The sequence below is a fragment of the Myotis nattereri genome, assembly GCF_964212035.1.
Source record: "Myotis nattereri genome assembly, chromosome: X".
Taxonomy (NCBI): domain Eukaryota; kingdom Metazoa; phylum Chordata; class Mammalia; order Chiroptera; family Vespertilionidae; genus Myotis; species Myotis nattereri.
The window spans coordinates 15374672-15399659 of NC_138078.1; the positions used below are offsets into that span (position 1 = coordinate 15374672).

General features: G+C 46.5%; 2 pseudogenes across 2 annotated transcripts; both read left to right on the forward strand.

The window, feature by feature from the left end:
- The first annotated feature begins 7691 nt into the window (after positions 1-7691).
- LOC308511127 (protein CEBPZOS-like) lies at positions 7692-7888 on the forward strand (annotated as a pseudogene). The gene has a single exon. The product of its transcript is annotated as a protein CEBPZOS-like (transcript).
- A 4644-nt stretch (positions 7889-12532) lies between these two features.
- Positions 12533-22569, forward strand: LOC308511120 (OTU domain-containing protein 6A-like; annotated as a pseudogene). Its single transcript has 4 exons — positions 12533-12567; positions 12968-13043; positions 20841-21830; positions 22518-22569. The product of its transcript is annotated as an OTU domain-containing protein 6A-like (transcript).
- The last annotated feature ends 2419 nt before the right edge of the window (positions 22570-24988 follow it).

Here is a 24988-nt window from a genome sequence, read left to right on the forward strand (position 1 = left end):
AGGACTTTGGGATAAGAAGGGACAGGCTGCTTCTTTCTAGCCCTGTCTCGGTCCCTACCACTCCGCTACAGAACAGGGACAGGTACTACAAAACATCTCTGTAACTACCAGTGCAAGATAATTCAATAACTGGTGTCTGACTTCATTCACAGCCTTCTTTGTTCTTTATCAAAACAGAGATTAAGGAGGCATCCCTAGGGGCACTGTCATACTCTCACGCCAACCATTTTTCAATTCAGGATTCCAGTGAGCTAATCGGGAACAAAGCGCAGCTCAGGCCAGAAGGGAACGACTTGTTTTTGCTACCTCTGAAGACTTTCCTCTACCAACATTCTAGTTTCCACCATCAGTTCTGCAGCATTTGGACTTCCTTTAGTCTGAAGGTCCAAGTGGAAAGTAAAGGTGGCCAGTTGATGGTTCAATGAGGAGTCATTTAGGAGTGCTCTGGGAATTGTGATTGTCCTACGTTGAATGGATGTAAACTGTTGCTTGACAGTGTAAATGCCTAGAGTAGTGGTTCTCAACCTTCTGGCCCTTTAAATACAGTTCCTCATGTTGTGACCCAACCATGAAGTTATTTTCGTTGGTACTTCATAACTGTCATGTTGCTCTTGTTAGGAATTGTCATGTAAATATCTGATATGCAGGATGGTCTTAGGCGACCCCAGTGAAAGGATCGTCCCACCACCAAAGGGGTCGCTACCCACAGGTTGAGAACCGCTGGCCTAGAGGGACATAAAGTTTGTACCAGGAAATTTCTCTCTTCCCCTCCCAAATACCACCCATTGACTACCCAAAGCCATTTCCTTTAGACTGGCCAGTTCTTCTACATTCATGCACTATGTTAACCTGGCTTAACGCCTCGTTCCTTGGCCCATTTACCAAGAACACGGGGAAACCAATCCTCTCAGACAATAGCTTTATGTACTATTACTGTCTTGATAGGATCAGTGGAGAAATGCTCAAAACATCCCACATTAAATAATTTATATATATGTGTGTGTGTGTGTGTGTGTGTATGCATGTATGTAAAATTTATTTCAGAGAAAAAGAGAAAGGGAGAAAGACAGAAACGTGATGAGAAAGAATCGCTGATGAGCTGCCTCCTGCACTCTCTCAACTAGGGACTGAGCCCGCCACCCCAACATGTGCCGTGACCTCCTGGCTCATAGGTCGACACCCAACCACCGAGCAACACTGGCCAGGCTCATATTTTTTTATGTTAAAAGTTTATTAGTTCAGTGTTTCACTTACTGAATTTGAAATACATTTTTAAATCTTTCTGTCAAAAAGTAGGGATTTGGGAGTGGAACAGAATTTCAGTAGTCCCACTGTCCAGAAAACAACATTTTATTTTGACATTATTTTTCATACTTCACATTTGACTGAATGCCGAGGACTTGTCCATCTCAGAAGGCTAAATAAAGGTGGAAGAGTAGGGTAGGGCCACTCCCTGGAGCTTTCAGAGCTGTAGACAAGCTGTGTGAACCAACAGATAAAATCTTGCCCCAAACACTAACGCAATGAGCTTATGTGGCTCTCTTGTTCCTCTGAAAGTTTTGCCTCCTCTCTTCAGAGCTCAAATAAAAGCAAACTATGCTGTTTGAATGAAGTCACAGTCAAATGGTATCAGCTTGGCCTCACTGATTCTGCTTATGGTCATGCTGCCATCTGGTGGGAGAACAGGGATCAAGTTTTAAGTCCTCCTCCCTCCACCCACCCACCCTTTTTAAAAATAATTTAAATGATCACATTTTCCCCTTTTTTCCTACTTGGATCTAAACCTGAGACTAACTCAAGCCCATGAAACTCTTTGCTGCCTGTGAAGTTTTGTGCCAAAGAAATAACTGCCTAGTCCTTTCTGCCTTCCTTCTCTGAGTCTGGCAGAGCAGAGATACAGTGAGCAGCCCCAGCTTCTCTCACTGATCAGTTCTCTTTTCTCATCTCTAGGACCTGAAAGCCAAGGAGAGGCCTGGGTTATGTCTTCACTTAGGGCCTGTGATTGCTGGGCATGGATAGGTGTGGACAATAGTGCGTGTGTGAGTGCAGAAGTGTTAAGGAGGTGGGTGTTGCTCATGTTCTGATTTGTGGGGATTTGACTGCTGTGGGGTAGGTCTGTACAGTTACTTATGTCGTCATAATGATTTTACTTCTGATATTTTTTTTTCTTCAACGCATGTCAGGGTCTCTGAGACTCTAGACACTCGCTTCTATTCTATTACAAACTCCCAAACGTGCCCAAATTACCTTCGGGCTTTCCGCCAGTTCCCACCCCTGAGCTTCTTCTGAGGTGTGCTAAAGACACCCTCCTAATCCTCCTGGGGCAGTGGTTCGACCTTCCTAATGCCGCGAACCTTTAGTACAGTTCCTCATGTTGTGGTGACCCCCAACCATAAAATTATTTTTGTTGCTACTTCATAACTGTAATTTTGCTACTTTTATGAATCGTACTGTAAATATCTGATATGCAGGATGTAATTTTCATTGTTACAAATTGAACATAATTAAAGCATAGTGATTAATCACAAAAACAATACGTAATTATATGTGTGTTTTCCAATGGCCTTAGGTGACCCCTGTGAAAGGGTCGTTGGACCCCCAAAGGGGTCGCGACCCACAGGTTGAGAACTGCTGCCCTAGGGCTTCGTCCCTACACCCTCCTTCGAGGACAAGTCCTCACCAAGCACCCTCACCCCCTTGCAGAAAGGGTGCAGCCCCCCAGCCACGATCTGAGAACCAAGCAGCCTTTGCCCGACCCCCAGCCATGATCGGAGAAGCCCTGAGGGGCACGAAAGAAGCGGCACTAAGCCCTAAGTAGATCGCGAGCACCGTTCAAACTGCGTGGGTAAAACCCCGAGACCATGTCCTGGCCACCACGTAGATCACGAGCACCTTTCAAACTGCAAACCCCATGCGACCCGGTCCTGACCCCCACGTAGAATTGAGAGCACCTTTCAAACTGCATGGGTAAAACCCCCTGAGACCGGGTCCTGGCTGCCACGTAGATCGGGAGCACCTTTCAAACTGCAAACCCCATGAGACCGGGTCCTGACTGCCACGTAGATCGCGAGCACCTTTCAAGCTGCGTGGTTAAAACCCGTGAGACTGGGTCCTGGCCTCTATGTGCTGCCACGTAGATCTCGGCGGCCAGCAGCCGCCTCTTCCCTGCTCCCTGCTCCCCGCCCCGCTCCCCCGCCCCCCGTGATCGAAGAAGTACCTGTATTTTTAATAATTTGTTGACATGGTAAAAGAATTTTACATTGTGATCCAAGGTTGGTGGGGTGAGGAGAAGTGTTGGGGGCCAGATGTAAGCTGGCAAGGTCCTTGCACCTGAAGGGGCTAGCAAGGCTGGGACCCTTACCCACACAGTTTTCCCAGACTTGTTTGGACGGCGATTATCAGTAGAATGAGAGCAACATTTGTAGAATGAGAACAGCCTTTCATAGCTTACCAAGAAGTCTGTAACTATTTACTGAGATATGCTGTACTGAGAACTTGTCCTTCTGCTGTGTCTCTCCCTTAGAGATTAAGAGGAACAAAGAATGCGTTCCTCTTGACAGACCTCCGATTCAGTGTGTTGTGTATAAATAGGATTGTATAGCTAATAAACTCGCTTCAGTTCGAGAGAACTGGGGTCCTCCCGACCCCGCTTTCCTGTCTTTCTTTCTTTTCTCAATTCCCACCTCCCTGCCTCAGCCCGGCTCAACCCTGTCAGGCTGGCCCTGACAGAGAAGGAGCAGCAAAACAATCCAACAAACAAAAAGGGAAACAGAAATGCATGGTGGAAGGGATTTGAAGGGTGGGTAGGGGCACTGCCCAACTGAAATGCAATTGGTTTGTTACTGAGTACTATTCATGGGAAGACAGCATCCTGACTCCTTCTCTATGCAGCATATTGGGAGCAAATATGATGTATCCAGGTGGAAATAATGATTAAGGGTTGGAAGACAGACAGGGAAAGGAGAAGTCAGAAATAGACACTGAGTGAGTTACTGGCTGCCTGGCTGCAAACACTGAGTGTCCAATAGTGATAGAATAAAAAAGTGGGGGATATCTCTGGAAGATTCAAGAGATAGGGGGCAACTCTTCTATGGTTTTAACTTGCCCAGCAGATTTCCACATACACACGTGTACACGCCTACGTTTGCATGCACACACATATACACATAACTGACTGCCCTCCCTGGAAGCACAGAAGAAGAAGAAGCCACCAGAAGAAGAAGCGGCCCACCCTTGGTCCAGGCACCAGCGCCTGTGGCTGGCTGCAGCCCAGGAGACGGACAAGCCACCCACCTGAGGTCCCAGGCTGCAGCCACCCGGAGAAGCTGCCAGTCCTATGGTCCAGGGCGCCAGCACCTGTGGCCAGGGAAATAGGTTCCCTCTTCTCCTACTGCAGTCATTACTTCAATATTCCCCTTCTGAATTTCTCTCCTGTGCTGCAAACCAACTCCACGTTTCATAGGAAGGATACGGAACAGAGAGAGCAGTGTTAAAAGCTTACATTTTTAAGCCTGTAAGGTTGGTACTTAAACATATAAATGGAAAACAAGAGTCCTTACGATAACAAAGGCTACAAAGGACTGGGAGAGCGCATGACCTATTATATCCAGCAATCCATATGGGGACTGAGAACTTTGCAATGATGACAATTACTGAAGATATGAATCAACCAAAATAGTTGACAGAGACAATTCTTCTATCTTTGAAAATATCTACATCAAATCTGTTTAAATAGATTTTCATCTGCATAATATATAACACATTCTGACAAGACCACCACCACCACCAATGTGCTCAGTGTTGTGCCAATAAATGTTTAGTAACTGAAGGAAACCCCCCTCACCTCCCCCTCCAGTGCACAAATTTTAGTGCACCGGGCTACTAGTATAGAAATAATAGCTGATGCTGGAACTGCTCCTGCCAGTGAAAATGGAAAGGGCTGACATGAGAGAGAATTGCAATTCCTCCAGCAGCACAAGAAAAGGCATGTGTTTTCCAAAGGTTGCATGTAGACCCTGAAAAGGGGACAATAGTGGGTATTTTCTCCACCCTCACAAAGGAGAGACAAGGATTACTTCTCCCCATGCCTCAAGCAAATGACAAACACCTTCAGAAAGCTTGACATATGTCCCCTGGAGTTAGAGACAGTGGAACCAGTATGTGATTCAATGAAGCTGAGCCTGGGGCAGGAACTGACTGGATCTGACTGTAGAAGAGAGGACTGGTTTGGAGCAAACAGTACTTCTAACACCTGCTGCAAGAAAGACTGTGTTTTCCATGACTGACATATGGAACCTGAGAAAGTCAATGGACAAAGACTGTCTTAAAAGGAAAGCATCCGGACAACCAAGATGGCGGCATAAGGTATATACCTGTACCTCCCGCCCCTCACAACCACGTTAAAACTACAACTAAAAGACAAAACGGCTATCATCCAGAACCACGGGGAAGCTGGCTGAGTGGAAGTTCTACAACTAGAAGGAAAGAAAAAAGCGCACTGAGGCTGGGTAGGAGGTGCGGAGGCCCGCGAACCGGGCTGCACCTGGGAGCGCGGTTTTTGTCAATCGGGAGATACAAGCTCCCGACTACACTGACCTCATTTCCAGCGAGTCTCTAGGGACCCAGACTCCTCCAGGGAGAAACTGGACTGTCTAGCTTCGGGGCGGAAAGTGGGGGTGGCTTTCTTGCAGAACTGCTCGCAGGGATCATTGTTACTGTGGGGGCACAGGATGCAGGGACATGGAGACGCCAAGACACAGAGCCACCAAGATGCAGAGACAGCTGATGGACAGCCATTGCTGTTTGCTGCACCCTGGTGATTCTCTGAGACCCCACCCCAGCCAATTTACGACCCCACCTAAGCTGTGTGTAGCGGTGCAAATGAATCACCTGTCCTTTTGCAGCCTAACCTGACAAACTGCAGCTGGGTCAGAGAACTGCAAAATCTCCAAACCCCAAACAAAGAGGAAAAATCTGCAGATCTCGCGGTAGCTCCTGCTGGGTGGACTCACACAGTGGTTGAATTTGTACCTCCTTGGAGATCCAGGAGCCAGTATACCCAGTGGTCAGATACCACATTTCAACTCCTCACATCCATAGGTGACACACTCAAGAGGCAGACTCAGTGAGCACCAAAGCCTCACTGAAGCAAGTCCTGCCCAATAAGGGTGTCTCCAGCACAGCAGTTCTTCCACTACAGACACAGAGTGTGCTTGCAGTCAATTGGCCTGGAGATCATTTCCTCCCAGGGATACCAACAGCAATCAAGGCTTAACTACAACAAAACTGTACACCCAGCGACAAAGGGGTGCACCAAGAGTGTCTACCTCAGGTGATTGGGGAGGCTGAGCCACTGGGCCCAATAGGACACCTACCACACAAAGCCACTCTATCAACACAGGGAAGCAGCCAAAATGCAGAGACAAAGAAACATGTCACAAATGAAAGAAATGGAGGAAAGCAAATTACTGGACTTAGAGTACAAAACCACAGTTATAAGGTTACACAAGAATCTTATACAAACCTCCGAGGAACTTAGTGAGACCTTCAAGGATCTTAATGAGAATGCCAAAAAAAAAAAAAATGGAAAAGAACCAGTCAAAAATTAAGCATACACTGACTGAAATAAAGAATAATATACAGAGATCCAACAGAAGACTAGAGGATCCCAAGAATCAAGTCAAATATTTGAAATACAAGGAAGCAAAAATCACCCTTCTGGAAAAGCAAAAAGAAAAAACAATCCAAAAATATGAAGATAGTGTAAGGAGCCTCTGGTACAATTTCAAACATACCAACATCTGAATTATGGAGGTGCCAGAAGAGAGAGAGCAAGATATTTAAAACGTATCAGAAGAAATGATGACAGAAAAATTCCCATACCTCATGAAAGAAATAGACTTACAAGTCCAGGAAATGAAAAGAACTCCCAAAAAGAGGAATCCAAAGAGGACCACACCAAAACACATCATAATTAAAATGCCAAGGGAAAAAGACATAGAGAGAATCTTAAAAGCAGCAAGAGAAAAACAGTTACCTTACAAGGGAGCACCCATACGACTGTCAGCTGATTTCTCAACAGAAACCATGCAGGCCAGAAGGGAGTGGCAAGAAATATTCAAAGTGATGAATGGCAAGAATCTACAACCAAGATAACTCTACCAAGCAAAGCTGTCATGTAGAGTTGAAGATCAGATAAAGAGCTTCACAGACAAGAAAAAGCTAAAGGAGTTCATCACCACCAAACCAGGATTATGTGAAATGCTAAAGGGTATTCGTTAAGAAGAGGAAGAAGAAAAAGGTAAAGATAAAAATTATGAACAACAAAGGGACAACAAATACATATCTATCAACAAGTGAATCTAAAAATTAAGTCAATAAAAAAATCTGATGAACAGAATAAACTGGTGAATATAATAGAAGCAGGGGCACAGAAAGGGAGTGGACTGACAATTATCAGGGGGAAGAGGGTATGAAGGGTGCGGGAAGAAATTGGACAAAAATCTTACACCTATGGATAAGGACAGTGGCAGGGGTAAGGGCATGGGGTGGGATGGGAACCAGGTGGAGGGGAGCTATGGGGGGGAAAAAGAGGAACATCTGTAATAATCTGAACAATGAATATTTTTATATAATAAAAGGAAAGCATCCAAGGCAAGGTTGATTTGGGCTACCCAGAGTGGGGAGTACGGATGGCCCAAACTTTGGAACCACTGGCAAAGAAGATCTTTAAAGGAGTTTTAGTAGCTGAATTGTGGGCATTTTTTTAGCATACATTTTGTTTAATAAGAAGAACGCAAGTCAGGTTTATTACAAATCCATCAAATATTCTAGAATGTATGGAGTCAGACAGCAAGATCAAGAAAAATGGTTGAACAACAAAAGTTAGGAATTTGGTCACTGGTACAGGTGTACCCTATTGCACAGTATCAGGCATGATTAAAATTCCAAAGTTGACATGGATAGATTTTGGAATATGTAAGGCAAAACGTAAATTCCAATTAAGCCAGAGGTTTTATTCTTTGGACTACCTGTGAAGAAATTATGGAAGGTATGTTTAGTATGTTATAAATAAAGTTTTGCTTATACTTTAAAAAGGAACACCCAAGAGTAGCACCCACGGAGACAGAAAACCCCAACAGAAAAGAGAACAGCAAAAGCCTGGGTATTTAGGGGAGTTTAACGTCCAGACAGAAGCTGCACCCATGGAGCCCTCAGATGAAAGTAGACATGCTATAGTACAGCCGTGGGCAAACTACGGCCCGCGGCCCGGATCCGGCCCGTTTGGCTGTTCTATCCGGCCCAAGGAGCCAAAAGAGCGGAGGGTTCTCTTGCTCTCCCCTCCGCTCCTTCACCAGCAGCAGTGTTAACATGTATTAGTTCACACAAACACTCCATCCATGTTTTTGTTCCGGCCCTCTGGTCCAGTTTAAGAACCCACTGTGGCCCTCAAGTCAAAAAGTTCGCCCAACCCTGCTCTAGTATGTGGCTCACATAGGAAGAGAAGCTAGGGATGAAGATGCCCTGAGGAGGAAAGGTCTGTGTTTCCAAAGTCAATATGTACTCGTACACGCCGAGGAAGCAATAATGGTGGGAATTTTCTCCACGCCCATGAGGAGAGGACAAGACAAGGATCACCTCCTCCTGACCTTCATCAAATAAATACAAGCTGAGAAAGCTTGACTCCTGTCTTCTTCAGTCAGCTGGACTAGACAACCACTACCTGACTCATGCAAATGAAATCGGGAATCGGGGGCTGAAAATGCCTGGCCAGACCACACAATAAGGCGGGATTGAATAAATAGGGCCTGCACTTCCACCACATGCAGAGAGGGACTGTGATGGCCATAGTCCACATGAGAGCCCTGCAAAAGCAAGTGTACTCCGTTGTCTGAAAAGGAAAGCACACAGGCAGAGCACCCGGAGAAGCAATGACCCTGACACAAGTGTGGCTCAAGGAGACTAGGGGGTGAGGGGGAGTTCGGTGGCCAGTTAGAAGAAAGGCACCCGATGAGACTGGAGCCAGCAGTCTGCGGTCTCTTTAGGAAGTTCAAAATGGACCCATAAGGGCATGGGCTCGGGTTTCCCTCTGTTCCCATTACACATTTAATGACCCTGCCAGGGTGTGTTCTTCTCCACGTGCACTGTTCTCCCTGGGAACCACATCTGGAGTGGTGGTCAAGTGGAGGAAGGAGATGGAAAGAGAAAAGGCAAAAAGAAGTACTACATTCAACCCATACACAGACAAACACATCACTAGCAAGACTACAAAATCCATGAAGGTGCCAGTTCCCAGTAGACAGAAATTTCCCAGTATTTAGAAGTGTAAGATTTTGACTGTTACAATACACTAGGCTACTAAATGCTTCAAAGTGACCACAAGAGGACTGGGTATTTAAGAAGGAAAAGTTGGCTAAGAGACCTTCTGGAGATTTCCTGCCAGACCAGGGAAGAGTGAATCCCAAAGGCAGCTTTCATGCATAAATAGAAAGAGACTATGGTTACTTTCTTTTATGCTCACCAAAAGACGCTCAATGAGCCCTAGCCTGTATGGCTCAGTGGATAGAGCACTGGCTCACAGGCTGAAGAGTCCTGCGTTTGATGCTGATCAAGGGCACGTACTTAGGTGCAGGCTTGCTCCCCGGCCCTGGTCGGCGCACACACGGGAGGCAACCAATCGATGTGTCTCTCTCACAGATGTTTCTCTCTGTCTCTCCCCTGCTCCGTTGACTTTCTCTAAAATCAATGGGAAAATATCCTCACGTGAGCATCAATAAACAATCAAGAAAACAAAACAAAAGCATACTCAATGAACGGTTGTTAAAGACCTACTCTGCAAGACAGCCTATCTTCTGGAAAAGTTTCTGCTTTTCCTCCAACAAATGTAATGCAACAGTATCAAAAAAGTTACCCGGCGATTTGGCGCAGGGGATGGAGCATCGGCCTGCGGACTGAAGGGTCCCGGGTTCGATTCTGGTCCAGGACACATGCTGGGGTTGCGGGCTTAATCCCCAATAGAGGGTGTGCAGAAGGCAGCCACTCAATGATTCTCTCTTATTGTTGATGTTTCTATCTCTCTCTCCCTCTTCCTTCCTCCCTGAAATCAATAAAAGAATGTTGTCGTTTTTTTTTTAAAAAAAGCTATAACATTCTTAGAAAGGGCTGTGCAAATGTGCCAAGGTCACTGCGGGACAGTCGGGGTGGGAGGACTTTGTGCATAGTGGCAGGAGCAGGCAGTGGTGGCAGCAACAGCCAGAAACCAGGTAGAGGCCGAGGGGACCTGTCCACTGGTAGCCATGGACAGGCATGCAAAGGCAAATGGAGGCTCAAACCTGGAGGACCCTGCCGCCTTGGTCCAGCCACCAGCCACAGGCTACTCTCTGATAGCAGCAGCTGCACTGTGACCCCCATTCCTCCACCTCCCCTGCCTATACAACCTCCTACATCAGGGCGGGGCAAACTTTTTGACTCGAGGGCCACAATGGGTTCTTAAACTGGACCGGAGGGCCGGAACAAAAGCATGGATGGAGTATTTGTGTGAACTAATATAAATTCAAAGTAAACATCATTACATAAAAGGGTACGGTCTTTTTTTTTTTTTTTTTTTAGTTTTATTCATTTCAAAAGGGCCGGATACGGCCCGCGGGCCATAGTTTGCCCATGGCTGTCCTAAACTCTTCCTCCTCTCTTCTCTAGGCCAGGCCCTGTGCCTGCCGCCATGGCAGAAGCATCTGACATCAGAGAAATCTAGCCCAGAGATTTCATATGGCCTAGGTTCGTACCATCTCCTCCCCCTGCAGCCCCAGTGGCTGCCTGTACCCAGTGCCACTCTGGGCCTCGTGTCTCTCCTGTGATAATACTGACACAGCCAGCAAGTTAGAATGGAACAAACTGAAGACCTGATGAGAGAAAGGGAAAGTTGCTGGAGCAAAACAATGGATTTCCCTTTCTCTTTCAGGCAAGGGATCATGGGAAACACCATTAAGCAACCTCCTCAACTCATTGGCTCCACCAACATCTGTCAGGACGATGCCTTTGATGACAACAGTCACAACAGAAGATCTCCCTCCACTCACAAACGGCTATCCACCATCAATCGGCATGTATGAAACTGAAACCAAATACCAGTCTTCTAAGCAGTAGCCCAATGCATCAGCCAGTGGCTTTGGGGCAATTAGAAACTTTAGCCCCACTATCACCATTCAGGAATTCCAAACACAAGATCACATGAACTTCTGGAAAAACCTTCTCCTCCACAGCTACCACCTCCTCCTTCAGTACTACAGACTGTGATTCCAAAGAAGATGGGCTCACCTGAAATTAAACTGAAAATAACCAAAACTAACCAGGATGGCAGGGAATTGTTTGAGTCTTCCCTCTATGGATACCTTTTCAATTAAGCACGGGCAAGTGAGCACACAAAGTCAAACCATGAGAGCAGAAAAGCAGAGGGAAAGCAACCAGCATGACTCTTCTATATTAGAAGAACACGACTCACACAAAATCCCCAAATTGGAAACGGAGGAACAATCAAAGGGTTGTTTCTGGGGGGAAAAAAACAAACAAACAAACAAACAAGAGAAGATCCAGCCGAACCGGTTTGGGTCAGTGGATAGAGCGTCAGCCTGCGGAATAAGGAGTCCCGGGTTCGATTCCGGTCAAGGGCATGTACCTTGGTTGCCGACATGTCCCCAGTGGGGAGTGTGCAGGAGGCAGCTGGTCAATGTTTCTCTCTCATCAATGTTTCTAACTCTCTATCCCTCTCCCTTCCTCTCTGTAAAAAATCAATAAAATATATTTTAAAAAAAAAGGGAGGATCCAGTACTAAAAGAGGAAACCTTGGTTTAACCAATATTACCTTCTGTTCCAACAACAGAAGTGCCTGCTAGTGTTAAGTGCCATGTTGGTGATCATGTTTAGTCTCAGGAGGCAACCTACCCTTTGTGGCCTTGTATGGTTTCAAGAGATCCCAGCTCGAGGTTCATGCCAAAATGAACACAAGAGGTGCTCAGGAATAGCACGTCCAATGTTTTTTAGCAACCAACCAGAGAGGGCATGGGTTCATAAAAAACGGGTATGAAAGAAAAAAGTCATAGACAGCATGAAGAATTACTGACTGAGGCAACCAAACAAGGCAGCAACCACACTGAGAAACACAAGATTCGGATACCGCGACCGCAGAGAGATCGCGCACAATGGGAAATTGACATTGCCCATGCAGAGAACGCGTTGAAAATGATTGGAGAGGAAAGAATAAAAAAGTGTACTTTGTACATATTGATAAACATCCTGAGGAGGCTTTATCCCAAGCGAAAAAGAACGCTGCCCCTAAAGACGCAGTTTAAAACCAACAGGAAAGAAACAAACCAGAGACCAAGATCAATGCTGAGTACTCAGCCAGAACAGACCAACGCAAGTGAAGTGGCCTCCTCACTATCCAGTGCGGACATTCCCAGACACAGCCAGTAGCAGCACCCGAGTGTGAAAGAAGAACCACCTCCATTAAAACAGCCTGGAAGGGGAGGATCCCAACATGGTGGCCTGCAGGACGGCAGTGAGGAAGAGAGTGTGAGTTAAGGAGAAGGGAGTGTGTGGACGTATGTGCTGCGTGTGTGGGTGAGTGAGGGACAGTTAGACCTCCCAGGAGTCTGGGGACTGGAGCATCAGGCCCTGCTGGACAGGGAGCCCCTGCTACCTGTACAGGCACTCCCAGGCCAGGAGCGGCTCTGGTGCGCAGCCCATGACATTCTGAAGGGAGGAGCAGCGGAGGCCAGGAGTGCAGCCACACCAACACCCAGACTGGCCTGAGACAACACGCCAAACCCAAACAGTGAGCCATGTGCCAGCAGGAACTGGCAAAGGACCACTGCCGCACCCCTGCAGTGAGTGGCGCACTGCCTCACCACGGGCTCCCAGGTGACTGCAGTGAGCACACACCAGAGAGACCACCTCCCTGTCCTGGTTCCAGGATCCAGCGCTCCAGGACTCCGGGCTGTGAGTTCAAGCCAGGGGCGCGCCTGCCCAAGACCCAGGACAGGCTGAAAGTGAGACCCAGGGGCAGCCAGCATGGTGCCCAGCCCAGGCCCCAGGACCACACTGAGGTGTGAGCCAGAGGCACCAAGCACCACGCCCAGGCCCCAGGACTGTGCTGCCAGTGCGTGCCAGAGGGACATAGGGTGCCACCCTCCCACAGGCGCCGGGGCTGCACAGTGAATTGCATGCCAGAGGGCTCTGGGATCTCACAGGGAGTCGTACACCAGAGAAACTATGCATGTGCCCCTACCCACCACAAACATCTGCGGCAGACAACTGAGGGACCAAACCATGGGGGAAGGGAGTACAACTCAGAGCAGAGACAATAAAGGTGTCAGACTCAAGGCAAACCCAGCCTCTGGGCCAAGGAGTCCTGGATCATCGGACCGCTAGGGGCTTCACCTTCACAGATCTCAAGCAGGTTGCCCAGGGCCACAACGAGACAGCAACTCACATTACATAGAAACAAATACAAAGGCATTGCAGAAATGTAGCAGGACACAAAATTAACACCCAGAAATCTATGGCATTTCTACACACCAATAATGAACTCACAAAAAGAGAAACTACAAACATAATCCCATTTAGCAGAGCAACACAACAATTAAGATACCTAGGAATAAACTCAACTAAAGAGGTAAAAGACCTGTACTCAGAAAACTGTAAGATGTTAGAAAAAACAGGTAGAGGAAGATATATACAAGGGGAAGAATATACAGTGTTCAGGGATTCGTAGAAATCAACATCATTAAAATGTCCATACTACACAAAGCAATCTACAGATTCAATGCAATCCTCATTCAAATACCAACGGCATATTGCACAGACCTAGAACTAACTCTCCAAAATTTTATATAAAATTAAAAGGGACCCCGAATAGCCACAACCATCCTGATAGAAGAACAAAGTTTGAGGGATCACAATACCAGATAGCAAGTTATGTCACAAAGCCACTGTTCTCAAAACAGCCTGGTACTGGCAAAGAAAAACAGACAAAACACCAATGGAACAGAACAGAGAACCCAAAAATTGACCCAAGCTATCATGCTCAATTAATATTTGACAAAAGAGGCAAGAGCATACAATGGAGTAAAGGCAGTCTCTTCAATAAATGGTGCTGGGAAAATTGGTCAGATACATGCAAAAAAAATGAAACTACACCACCAACTTACACCATACACAAAAATAAATTCAACATGGAAAAAGACTTAAATGTAAGATGGGAAACCATAAAAATCTTAGAAGAATCTATAGGCAGCAAAATATCAGTCATATCTAGTAGCAATATGTTTACTGATACATCTCCTAGGACAATGGAAACTAAGGACAAAATAAATAAATGGGACTACATCAAAATAAAAAGCTTCTGAACAGCAAAAGAAACCATCAACAAAATAATAAGAGAGTCCGCTGCATGGGAGAACATATTTGCCAATGTTAAATCTGACATGGGTTTTATCTCCAAAATTTATAGGGAACTCATACAACCTAACAAAAGGAAAAAAATGGCAAAAAGACACTTCTCAAAAGTGGACATACAGAAAGCAAAGCGGCATATGAAAAAAAACATGCTCAAAGTCACTAGTCATCCAAGAAATGTAAATCAAAATGACCATGAGGTATCACCTCACACCTATCAGAATGGCGACCATCAACAAATCAACTAACGACAAGTGCTGGTGAGGATGTGAAGAAAAGGGAACCCTCGTACACTGCTGGTGGGAATGCAGACTGGTGCAGCCTCTGTGGAAACTTATATGGACTTTCCTAAAATAATTAAAAATGGAACTCCCATTTGACCCAGTAATACCACTGCTAGGAATATATCCCAAGAAATCAGAAACACCAAAGAAAAGACAGATGCACCTCTATGTTCCTAGCAGCGCAACATACGATAGCCGAGATCTGCAAACAGACTAAGTGCCCATCAGCAGATGAGTGGATTAAAAAGCAGTGGTACATCTACACAATGGGATACTATGCTGCTGTAAAAAACAAAGAACTCTTACCATTTGCAACAGCATGGATGGACCTGGAGAGCATTATGCTAAGCAAAATGAAACAAGCCAGTCAGAGAAAGATAAGTATCACATGGTCTCACTCATTTGGGGAATATAATGAACAACATAAACTGATGAACAAAGATAGATGCAGAGACATAGAAGCATCGAACAGACAGTAAACCTCAGAGGGAAGGCAGGGGAGGTTGGTGGGGTGAGGGTAAGAGATCAACCAAAGGACTTGTATGCACTTAGCATAACCAATGGACAAGACAATAGAGGGGTGAAGGCCTGGGCTGAGGGTCAGGAGCGGGCTGGGAGAGGTCAATGCGGGGGAAAGGGAACATATGTTAATACTTTCAACAATGAAGAATTTTTAAAATAAATCAAGTAAACAGCCTGGAAAATGGCAGCAGCCAGAATATCTTTACCAGCTTCTATTACAATGCACAAATGGAGCTTGGATGTGCAGAAGTGTAACAAGTCTCCAGTTGTCAAAATTTAGTAAGTCTTTGCTCTTCAGAATGCTACAGGACATGGGAAATGAATCGATCAGCTTGTGTATTCAATGAAGGGAACTGGGAACAAAACAAAAATAAGTGTCAGGGGACACGACACACATCATTTGTACACCAAACCACAGAAATGAAAAGGTAACTCAGAATGTTATCTTCTACTGAAGCAACATCTGGTTCTGCGGGCTCAGAAAAGAAGCACTAGAAAAGGTCAATTAGAACTCATGGTGAATCAGAGAAAGCCACTGTGGTGGTGCCAAGGAAGAAGACCAGAAAGGAGCAGGTCCAGACAGTTCCTCAGGCTCCAATGAAGACTGGATTACACAAAGGGTCAGTGCACAGGGGAGTGCAGGACCCTGTCCGATTCAAGGACAGTGCTGTCTCTGCAGCAACTAAGGAAACTGGACTGAGATTCTTATCCAATTCCATCCCAGAAATTCCAAACTTGTCATCTCCTCCCAAGCTTTCTTTGCTGGCAGCCCTATAAACACTTTCTTTGTTTCCAATTTTGATTTTGCCAGTCATCATTATTGACATTTTCCAGGATTGTTTCTTCTTCAAAACTCTGAACAATTGGTTCAAATGATTGTTTTTTGTCTTAGCTGGATAGGTACAGCTTAAATCATGGAGCCAGCCTAAAAACCACTGTTTACCTTAGGTTGATCAATTTCAACATGGACTATCTTTGTTTTTAAATAAAGTATCAGTAATGCACATCAGCAGAGTTCTGCCAAACTGTATACATTACAATCATTAAAAGCCTTTGTTTTTAATGTTAGAGTAGTTATGATGGAGCACAGCATAGCAGCTGTCTTTGACAGGCTGTGGTTTTTCTAGCAAAAGTTAAAAAGGAACCGCATCTATGAAGCAAGACATGATAACATCCCATATCACAGCTATGATGCTCAAATGAGAGCATCCTATTTCAGCCTACAGGAAATCACCGGTATATTTCCAATAGAGCATTGCGACCTTAGCAGCCTCCATGAGGAAGGAGTTCAAAATTCCATGGATCCTTCTGTCAAAAGTGTCGGAGAGCTCAAAAGCTTGGGCCAGGGACCAACATGAAGACAACCCACTCCAAAGCGCCTCCACTGCCATGTGTGCACACTGAGACTCGGGCTCCCTGGCGTGGCCAGAAGCCCATGGAGCCGGGAGGCCGGGCATGTTGCTTTACAAATGGCAAAAGGGATACAACTGTGAGAAACGAGTGTTCACCAAAATGAAGCGCTGCCTACACTGCCACCCAGATGGACTAGTCACTGGATGCATGAAGCTGCAGTGAAATCAATAACCAAAAATCACTAAGACTTGTTAAGGGGCCTTTACAAAACAGGCTTCCTGGGAGAACCCAGTAGGCTAACCGCCCAAGGCTTGAAAGTGAAGAAACAAAATCACACCAGAAATAATTCAATGTGGAAATTTTCTGAGAACAACCAAGAGAGTTCTGGTCCAGACATATCAGACAGCAGTCAAATATGTGTGGGGTCTCTATGCACTCCAACAACTCCGATGAGGATGAAAGGAAAACTAGCTTCCCTCACTTTCCCCCAGCACAACTTCCCAATATTCTCTCCTGTACCCTCTTTTCTCTCTTTCTCTGGCACCTTCCCGTTTTACCCACTTTTCTCCTATTCTCACTCATTATGCAAAGGGATGTCTAGAAGAATGGAGTGCTTCTCTGGGTCAGGTAAGAGCCCCCAGGTCTACAAGAGGCCTTTCTTAAGGGTACCTGTACATGGCATCCTAATGGAATCTATTTTCCCAATGTCATCTTACATATGTATGTTTTCCAAAAATATATACACCTACAAAGAAACCTGAGCCTTAATTAGGTGTTCCTCCCTCCCTTTTTATAACCAACTTCTATTACAAACTATAAAACCCTTCAAATGAAAAACAGTTCTCTTTGCAACCACGTGTTACACATCAGTTTCTTCCGTGTGACACCAAAAGCACAAGCAACCAATGTAAAAGTACTTTAACTGAAAAGTCATCACAATTTAAGAACTTTGGTGTCAAAGGGGAGTATCTACAAAGTAAAAAGACAATCCACAAAGTGGGAAAATATATTTGCAAATTATATATCTAATAAGGTTGTAGTATCCATAATATACAGAGAACTCTTAAAACTCCACAATGAAAACACAACCACTTTAGCCCTAGCTGGAATGGCTCGGTTGGATATTGTCCCATACACTAAAGCAGGGGTCCTCAAACTTTTTAAACAGGGGGCCAGTTCACTGTCCCTCAGACCGTTGGAGGGCCGGACTATAGTTTAAAAACACTATGAACTAATTCCTATGCACACTGCACATATCTTATTTTGAAGTAAAAAAAAAACCAAAATGGGAACAAATACAATATTTGTATTTGTATGTGGCCCGCGGGCCGTAGTTTGAGGACCCCTGGTCTAAAGGCTTGCCGGTTCAATTCCCAGTCAGGGCACATGCCTGGTTGCAGACGGATCCCCGGTAGTGGGAATGCAGGAGGCAGCCGATTGATGTTTCTCTCTCTCCCTCTCCCTTCCTCTATCTAAAAATCAATTAAAGACCTTTTTTTAAAAAGACAACCAACCCTAACCGGTTTGGCTCAGTGGATAGAGCCTCGGCCTGCCAGGTTCAATTCTGGTCAAGGGCATGTACCTTGGTTGCAGGCACATCCCCAGCAGGGGGTGTGGAGGAGGCAGCTGGTCGATGTTTCTCTCTCATCATTGTTTCTAACTCTCTATCCCTTTCCCTTCCTCTCTGTAAAAAATCAATAAAATATGTATATTTTTTAAAAAAAGACAACCAAATTATACAATGGAAAGCATGAACAGATAGTTCTCCCAAGAAGATACACAAATGGCCAAAATACACATGGAATAGATGCTCAAAAAAGCTAAACATCATTGTCATAAGACACATGCAAATCAAACCCACAATGAGATTTCACTTCATAACTATAAGGATGGCTATATCAAAAAGACATTAACAAGTGTTGCAGAGGATTTGGAGAAACCAGAACCTTTGTACATTACCAGAATGCAATGGTGCAGTTGCTGTGGAAAACACTTTGACAAGTCCTCAAAACGTCAAGCATAGTTACCTTATGGTCCAGAAATTCCAGTATAGGTATATATACCCAAGAGAACTGAAAACATATGTTCACATAAAAACTTATCTTCAAAGGTTCACAGAAGCATTATTCATTCATAATAATAATAAAAAACCTAGAAACAACCCAAATGTCCATCAGCTCATAAATGGGTAAAACAAAATACAGTAGATAGAAATACGACCCTTCCCCAGCAGCACCACACAGCCGGCCGCAGTTCCTGGGTCCCTGCATCTCCAGGAAAACTAGGCCCCTGTATGGGCACCAAGGGGCGGTGCACAGAGCTCATCAATCGCATCCCAGGAGAGATGGAGGGTGGGCCTGCTGGAAAACCGGCAAACACGACGAGGAAAGGCGGTGAACAACACAAGTGGAGCCAGTAATACCCAGTAACACGCATGACCTTGCCACTCACCCATCAAGAGGAGTCAAGTTCTCTACCCCCTTGAGTCTGGGTGGACTTAGTGACTTGCTTAAACAAAGGAACGCAGGAGAGGTGACCTGGGACTTCTGAGGAGAGGCTGGGGAAGACCTGCAGGTCCCTTATGGGTCATCTGGGATGCTGACTCCCTCTTGGAACCCAGTGCCTGCTAGAAGAAGGCCAAGCCACATGGAAAGACCAGGCTCAGACACTCTGGTCAACAGCCACCGGAGGGAGCCATCTCACATGTCCAGCGAAAGTGGACAACCGCAGTCCCTGCTGCCAGCAACTGCACAACAGACCCAAGAACCACCACTGAGATTCAGCGAATTCAAAGTATTCAATATACGAGATCGGGCCACATCATGAAGACTGCGAGCTAGGCGACTTTCCAACTCCACGCAGACAGATAGCACCCTCTCTAGGCGGTAGGACACGTGGCCTGAGAGGAACTCTACCCCGCCCGGATCCTGGGCCACACAGCCCTGAAATGGAGGAGTGAGTCAAAGCGACTGCTGCACCTGACTACGGCTGGTCCAGAGCTATAACCTCCATGATGACGACAAGGAAGTGCCCTCACTCTCCAGGCTCATCGCTGGTTTTTTCAGCACCTGGCAGATGAAACGCAAGGTCCTTTCACTTCCTACCAGAATCCACACTGTGCCCACCAACCGTTAAAGTCCCCACATTCTCCCTCTGAGCCGTGCCGCCCAGCCATGGTGCCTGCAGACTCTCAGAGGACAGAGGGCACTGCATCCCTGTGAGCATGTATAGCCTCTAGTGGTGGATAATGGACCGTGCACAAAATGTGCGGATAGAAAGAAACACGCTGAAAAAGTCTGCAAAACCACTAGCACCAGCAACAACCTGCTAGGTACCTTTAAGACGGTGATATTCCACGTAAAGCTCTCCACAGCTTTTTGTAGTTCTCACTCCTTCAGACCTTCCCTGGTGCCTATGCTGTGCAGGTGTCCATGGAATTCCATGGCTGAAAGAGACAAAAAGACAAAGTAGATTCCTTCTGCCTCCACTTTGTGCTAACGAGCCAGCAATATTTCTTTTTCTAGGTATTGCTATGTGATTCCAATCCCGATGGAATTTCGTGAACATGCCCATTCAAGAATGTAATAATGGGGGAAACACTCAGAATTCATGGCATCAGCAAGTCGGAAGGTATACGAGAAATCTGTGGTCGTTCCACATGGTTTTCAAGGGCGAAAAGGACACACGGGCTCATTCTCCTCGTTTCAGAGGTGAGGAATCTGGGCTCAGCACGGTACAGAGCTTGATGCCTTTGGAGGGAGCAGGAGGAAGAGCTGGGACGAGAACCCAGGTTTTGGGAATCTCAGAGGCAGACATCAGCTCTGTTGAGGATGCAATGCCAGCAATTATCTTTTTATTATATTGTTTCTCCACGGACCACCGGTTGGCGAACAAGGTTAGACGACCAAGTCCATTCCCCACCTCACACTTGCAAGCAAGCATTTCTCTGGATTCTATCAGGGGGGGACATTTAAAGGCCACATCTATCTTCTATTAAAGGGAAGAGTAACATCTTGCTAAACTTCCAATTCAAATTTAAATATACAGGGTTTTCACGTACTACATATAATTTAAAATTTATGCTTATTTCTTATCTGTCATGGGGAAGTCTGAATTCCTAACCGCCTCAACATTACTATTACTAGTAAAATTGCTGAATCTAATTTAAACTATTTGTTAGCCTTGGAATGTATCTTACTGAGAATGTTTGGTAAAAATATTGTATTCTAGAGCAGCCCGCCACTGGAGGCTGAGATCAGCTACCTGTTGGAGGTTGGAGCAGTTGGACTGAACGGTGGCGGGTCCTCTCGCTGCCACCAAACGTGGGTTCTCGCCAAACACCAGGCAGATCTGCAGCTTGAGTATCAGGGCTGAAGCGTCGCCACCTCCGCGGGAAAGAAGAGCTGCAGGACCCCATCCAGGCCATGAAGAACGCGGTCCCTAAGAACGACAAGAAAAGAAAGCAGTTGCTCCTTGACATGGCCGCCTTGAGGCCGAAATAGAGCAGAAACAGCAGCGGGAGCTGGGGAGGTTCACAGAGCTTCCCCCTGCCAGCAGCAACCTCCATTCCCTCACTGAGGGTCTGGCCAAGATGGCTCCTGAGAACCGGCCTCCTTGCCTTCCAGGGCCCACACAGGCGCGAAAGCAGGGCGGCGCCGCAGAGAGCCCAGAAGATGGCAGCGCCCGACGCCCAGTGGGGTACCTGGCCAACTGTCCCCGGGACGAGGAGGAGAAGCCGGCGGTCACCCTCGAGGCCAAGAACCTGGAGATGGAGATCCCGGCAGACAGACACTGCATGTGCCGCGCCGTCCAAGACCAGCTGCCGCTCTCCGTGACCCTGGAGAGCCTGCGGGGCCGCACCCCCAACTACCTGCGCAAGCAGGTCCACGAATTCCTGCCCTTCTTCAGCGACCCCAAAACCCGCGAGGTCTACACCCGCGAGGACTTCGACTACTGCGACAACATGGTGCACAGCGCATCGTGGTGAGGCCAACTCGAGCTGAGGGCCCTGTCGTACGTCCTGCAGGGCCCCGTCGAGGTGATCCAGACAGAGTCGTCTGTCCTCCTCATCGGGGAGGAGGACACCAAGAAGCCGCTCACCCTCATCTACAGGCGCTGCACCTCAAGCTTTGGCGGGGAGCACTACGACTCGGTGAAGCCACCCGAAGCCGAACCGAAGCAGCCAAAGCCGAAGCCGAAGCCGAAGCGGAAGCAGCCGAAGCTGAAGCTGAAGCAGCCGAAGCTGAAGCCGAAGCCGAAGCCGAAGCCGAAGCCGAAGCCGAAGCCGAAGCCGAAGCCGAAGCCGAAGCCGAAGCCGAAGCCGAAGCCGAAGCAGCTGAAGCTGAAGGCGAAGCCAAAGCCGAAGAAGCCGAAGCAGCCACAGCCGCAGCCGCAGCCGAAGCCGCAGCCGAAGCCGCAGCCGAAGCCGAAGCCGAAGCCAAAGAAGCCGAAGCCGAAGAAGACGAAGAAGCCGAATCCGAATCCGAAGCCGCAGCCGAGGCCGAAGCCGAAGCCGAAGCCAAAGCCGAAGCCGAAGCCGAAGCCCGAAGCCGAAGCCGAAGAAGCCGAAGCCGAAGAAGCCGAAGCCGAAGCCGAAGCCGAAGCCTAAGAAGCTGAAACCGAAGCAGAAGTAGAAGCAGATGCAGAAGCAGAAGCAGAAGCCAATGATACCAAAGCCCGAAGCCTTGGGGGGCTTTGCCCCGTGGTTCTCGTAAGCTGTGGGTGCCCCGCTGCTGTTGCTGTTCCCGCCTGTGCTGGAGCCGCCGCCTGGCCCCCTCAATAGCCTGTTATTCCCTTTGCCTTGCTGCTCTGGTTTTTCTTTTCTTTGTCTGATTCAAAATTGAACAGCCTCGCTTTTCACCTGGTCTTGCTTCCTCCTCCCCCTTTCCCTCTTTGCCTCCTTCACAGGGTGGGGCACATGGACTCGGCACTGGGAAGGGATCTGTATTGTATCACTTGAGGGGGTCAGTCTGAAAGTTCCAGCCGCATCCTGCTCTTAAGGGTTTGTGCCTCCCTGGCTGATGAGAATTGGTTATGTTACAAACAATGTGGGGGTTAAAATGGAAACTGGGAGTGATGGCGTTCTTAACTTGGGGGAAAAATCAGTTTAGCTCAGCATCTTCAGACTGTCCATGCATATATTGGACCACTTAGATATACTTGGCGTTTATGTGATCGGGATGCCTTGTGAATGCCTTATGCCTTTTGCCTAGTTCTTGGGGGGGGGGGGAGTGATTGTTTCCTGGGCTGTTTGGGTGTTTTTTTTTTAACTACTGTACATGTTGACATCATTAATCACCTATCTCGTCTCCAAGTGTAAGTGCCAATAATATTGAAGTGCTTCAGGTTCTCTACATATGGTATTACCACTCACTACTGACTTTTGAGATCATCTCCTTTAACAAGACTTCCATGAACTCCCTGGAGAGGATTCCCTCCTGGATGTTTCTGTCACACCCTGTGTGTATCACCATACCGTGTGTTGTCTGTCTCAATCACCTAGTTGGTAGAGCCTTTGGAGCAGAGTATGCATATTTATATCCCAGCAGCTACCACATAACAGGTTCTCAGTAAATATTTAGTTGACTCAAAAAAAACCATATATATATATATTGTATTCTAAGGTCAGTCAGAATAATTCTTTTCTCTACTTGGTTATGTCACTAACAAAGTACAACGAGATTCACTTGTTTCTTTTTCTTTTTTCATTTTGTGTGTTTTTTTCTGGATGTAATATGTGTTATAATTGCCTCAAAACTTTATTCCAAAGTCATATTATATATCAAGGTGTATACAGATAAGTTTTGCTGGTCTCCTCTACCCTGACCCCTCCCACCCCCTATATAGTTTTATTAGTTATTATTGTCTTATTATATTGTTTCTCCTCGAAAATATAAGCAAATGTGTACAAATATTAAAAAAATACAATATATCATTACAGTGAAATATTATCTATACTAATGAAAGGCTAATGTGCTAATTAGACCGGGAGACCTTCCAGATATCCTTCCAGATATAGCCAAGGCGGCGGGGCGGAGGCAGAGGCGGTTAGGGGCAATCAGGCCAGGAGGGGAGGGCAGTAGGGGGTGATCAGGCCAGCAGGGGAGGACAGCTGAGGGAGAGCAAGCCGGCAGTGAGGTCCAGTTGGGGGCAAACAGGCTGGGGGGGGGGATTGGGGGATAAGCAGGCGAGAAGTGGGGGAAAGTAGGGAGTGAACAGGCAAGCAGAGGGGGGCAGTTGGAGGCAAGAAGGCCGGCAGGCAGAGTGGTGAGGGGCAATCAGGCAGGCACGTAGGTCAGCGATTAGGAGATAGCAGTTCCAGATTGTGACAGGGATGTCTGACTGCCAGTTTAGGCCCATTCCCACAGGACCATGAGGAATCCCACAGGGACTGGGCCTAAAGTGGCAGTCAGACATCCCCCGAGGGGTCCCAGATTGGAGAGGGTGCAGGCCGGGTGAGGGACACTACTCCCGGTGCATGAATTGCATGAACCAGGCCACTAGTAAAACTATGAAAAAGAATGCAGGCAGAGCACAGAGGATTTTTAGTGCAGTAAAAATATTCTGTATATTATAATGATGGATATACAGGGTGGGGGAAAAATAGATTCACATTTATGAGTACACAAAACAATTCATTCTTGTATTATTATTTGTTAACTATTGTTTCTCAAAGGAACAACTGTAAACCTACTTTTGCCCCACCCTGTATGTCAGTATACATTCATCCAAACCCATTCCCACCACACCAAAAGTGAATCCTAAGGTAAACTATGGAATTTGGGTGATAATGATGAGTCAATGTAGGTTCATCCTTAGTTAAAAATGTATCCCTCTGGTTAGAGATGCTGACAGTGGGAGAGGCTATGCATGTGGGAGGGCAGCAGGTATATATGGGAGATCTCTATACTTCCTCTGGATGTTGAAATAAACCTAGAACTGCTCTAAAAAAAGGCTTTTTTAAAAAAAGAAGAAATGATTGACCTGTCCTGCAACACAGATGAACCTTGAAAACATTATGATATCTAAAAGAAATCATTCAAAAAAAAGAAAAAAAAGAACACATATTGGTCCCAGCCGGTGTGGCTCTGTGGTAGACTATCGACCCATGAACCAAGAGGTCATGGCTCATTTCCCAGGTAGGGCACTGCCTAGGTTGCGGGTTTGATCCCCAGTTGGGGGTGTGCAGGAGGCAGCGGTCAATAATTCTCTCTCATCACTGATGTTTCTCTCTCTCTCTCCTTCTCCCTTCTTCTCTCTGAAATCAATAAAAATATCTTTTTTAAAAATCACAAGTTCTGTGTTTCCATTTATAGCAAATGTCCACAATAAGCACATCCTTAGAGTCAGAGAGTAAATGAACAGCTTTTAGGTGGTGG